Here is a 3,559-nt window from a genome sequence, read left to right on the forward strand (position 1 = left end):
GGGCGGAAGTTCTGTTTCCTGGGAAGGAGACGTTATGCTGCCGGATAATCAGGCCTTGCCTGCAGCTGATGCTTGGTGCCCGGGTACAGATACTAGGAAGGAGCTGCTCTTCCTTTTGCTCATCCGTCATTTGGTCCAACTGCTTTTACAAGGACGGCGTTCCTGAGCTTATGGTGCAAGTTATTGGTGTGAGCCATTCCTGCTGCTGCTTCGGCACAAGGAATCCAGAGTTATTGGCAACAGCCTTCCTAATAAGCAAGAATTGATTGAATTTGGTCTTTTGCCTTACAGAGAGTTTTAATAACAGAGGGGAAATGAATCCACCTGCAAGCACCCTGGTGTGGAGCAGAACAGAGCTCCTGTTGCATGGGTCAGGCTGTACCCCGAGGCTGTCCTGTGCGCAGACACATTGCAAGCAGTGCGGTAGCTCTGACGTGGAGCTGGCTTGATCCTAAATTTCCTGTAGAGGGTACAGAGCCATCCTTCATATCCTCATGCTTGGATCAGATCCCGAGGGCGGCTGCTCCAGGCTGCTTCCTGCAGGGCTGATGTGCCAGGCAGGGACTGCACCCGCAGATGGCGGGGGGAAAGGGTGCTACCAAGCAATGCCTGCCTCTTCTGAGCCCTCACACACTGGGCTTTGTCCTGTGAGCTCCCAGCTGAGAGCAGAGCTCACCCATAGCTCTGCTTAGCTGAAGGAGGGCGGAAGGAAATGCATCTTCGTTTTAAAGTCCAACTCTGTATGGATTTATGGATTTCATTTCCCTGCAGCATCTTCTCCAGGATCCAAAGCCATCACATTGACCTGGTACTGATGTACCTCCGAAGACACTGGCACATATTTGCACCCAAGAAGGCACAGTGTTCGTTTGTGCTTCCCTGCTCCTCTGTCATCACTAAATGGTCCGGATCCAAAGCTGATGGAATCACTAGGAAGGTGCCATGTCTCTGCGGGTGTTTCATCATGACTTATCCTTCTCCCCAGGGCTGGAAGCAGCTGTTGAGGCAGAGGGGAAAACAGGAGAGACACAGTTTTAGGGCCACGCTTGTGTCGCGGCTGGGAACATGCATTGGACACGGTGCTAACGCAGAGCTGGAACCCTAAATACACACACACAGATGGACACAAGGGGGAATCATGCAGCTGAGCAAAATATAGGAGGCTCTCTGCAGGCTGTCCCTGTCTCTTGTTGATAACACGCCTAAGGAGTGTTGATGCTGCTCATGTGCCCCCCTTTCACCCACCACAGAAAGGTATTCTTGGTTACAAGTGTTTAGGGTTTTATTTGTTATCCCTTTCCTGTTACCGACTGCTCACATTGTTCCTAAGTGGCTTTGCTGCATAGTCAGCCAGAGCACCTAAGGACCAGCTTTCCGACACCTAGGAAGGGTTTCAGGAGCCCAGGCTCAGGATCCATGCCCGTGTGTGGCATGGAGCTTCTCCTGGGGCTGAGAGGCAGACTCGTGCGGTCCCTTCCAGCCTAACTCACCTGATTCTCATCTTCTCTTTCTTTCCCCCTTTTTCTTTCTTTCGCATCATGTGTTTGGTCTGATGGGGTGCCAGGGTTTTGCATCAGCCGTTGCTGCAGGGCACGCAGCCCTCCTGCTGCCCTCGCAGTGCTTAAATCACTCACTCTCCTCAGCACAAACCCTCCTCTTCGTTATCAGCATCAGCTTGAGAGTTCTGCATCACCTCTGATGCCCGGTAAGACGTGAAGAGCTCTTCAAGGCTATGAAGGGCATGCTGAGACCCGTGCCTGTGCGAAAGGAACCAGGATCTGCAGCAGTATTTCATTGTGAATTCCTTGGGTAGAAAAGCACCCCCAAAGACCTGAATGTGCCAAGCAAGCGACTCAGCTCAAGCCATAGCAGGATAGGCTTCTCTATGAACAATGCAAAACAGCTTCTGTGAGCCAGGCTTATGGAAGGTGAAAGAGAAATTCACTACAGCAAGGGAGGGAATGCGTTCGATGGGTAAGAGTTTCCTCCTCGTCAGGAAGTGCTGTCACAGCCTGTCCAGCTTGACACCATGAGCTCATTGCCTCACCCCTCCGCTTCCATGGGCAGACTTGGCCATGGTGCTTCAGCATCGCTGTGGATATGTGCTTGTGGAAACTACACACAGATGATCTATGGATTTAATATGCTTCCACAAGTGGCAAGAGGAAGAGCTTCTCCCAGCGCACAGGCCTGGTAAGGAATTTCTCTGTGCTGTGTAAGAGCTCGTGATGCATAAGCCAAGGCATTCCTGCAATAAAGAACAAGCTCTTCTCTCCCCCAAGCATCGATCTGGCCTAGCACTGCCGAAATCAGTGCAGACGCTCTAGATGTGCGGCAGGGTAAATGACAGGGAAATTCTGAGCCAGAGGAAACCAGGAACTGAATACCCACTTCCCTGCTCCCTGCATTTGCCAGTTGAAGCCGGAATGTTGAGGCCAGTGCTTTCAGCTGGGTATTGGACCTCTGATGCCTTCAGTTATTGGAGCACTCAGCTGGGGGTAGAGCAAATAAGAACCATCTGTCAAGCTGAACTGAAATCGGGAAGATCTTTTAGAGCCAAGGACAACACAGCGTTTATTGGGAGGATGCTAAATTCCTCCTTTGAGGGAGACTGCAGGGAAGGAAGCTGGAACCTTCCATGTACATAAGGGGAAGTCAAATGTAGACTGCTAGCTCCAAGGGTAAGGCTATTGCTGCCTGGGCTATTGTGCGAGACCGAAAACTGAGCATCCTCCTGCTCCCAAGGGAGCTCTGCCCACACTGCGAGGGCTGTTAGAGTCTGGTCCCAGTTACAGCCGGGTAGCGAAGGGACCGCGGCTCTCTGCCTCCTGTTGGGGTAGGTCCTCCAGCACCCAGGGCCTGGCAAGATGCATGAAAAGGACCCAAACTCCATGTGAGGCGCAAGCACTCACACCCAGAGGGTCTCTGCTTCTTCCTGAGAGCTATCAGTCTTGCAAAGTGCTCTGGGGTTGGCGGCTCCTCTCCACCTCACCACGGGCAGTTCAAGACTCCATGGGCTCCGTGCATAACAGGGGTGTTTTGGCAGGGATCCGCATGGTAGCGTCATTCCAATAACATACACCCCGGGCAATTGCGTTTGCTCTTTATATTGGTGTTGCGAACGGCTTGATTGTAACTTACATGTCTCGAGGGAAATTTCCATCGTCCTTCACCTCCCGCCTCATTCCCCGAGCTAACAAATCACTGCGGCTCATTCCAGCTCTGCTGGAAAACTCCCTTAGAATGAATGGAAGTGATTAAAGAAAGAATAATCAGGGAGTGCCTGCCAAGGGCTCCCTCACTCTTCAGCTGATCCTCTGAGGATGTAAGTGCCTGCGGAATGGGTCACAGCCTGCAACCCTGTCCTGGGAATACCGGGACTTGCCTGCGGAGCTGTGGGAGCTGGTGTCCAAAGGAAAGGGGCAAAGGCGGGGATGGACGTGGTCATTTAACCCAGTGCACCCAAGCCTCAACCTACATCAAACTAATCCCTCACAGGAGACGGGGCTGAGCCAACCAGGACCATGGTGTTTCTTGGGTTCCTGTCTGGAAGCTCATA

The sequence above is a fragment of the Lathamus discolor genome, chromosome 16, assembly GCF_037157495.1.
Source record: "Lathamus discolor isolate bLatDis1 chromosome 16, bLatDis1.hap1, whole genome shotgun sequence".
Classification (NCBI taxonomy): Eukaryota; Metazoa; Chordata; class Aves; order Psittaciformes; family Psittacidae; genus Lathamus; species Lathamus discolor.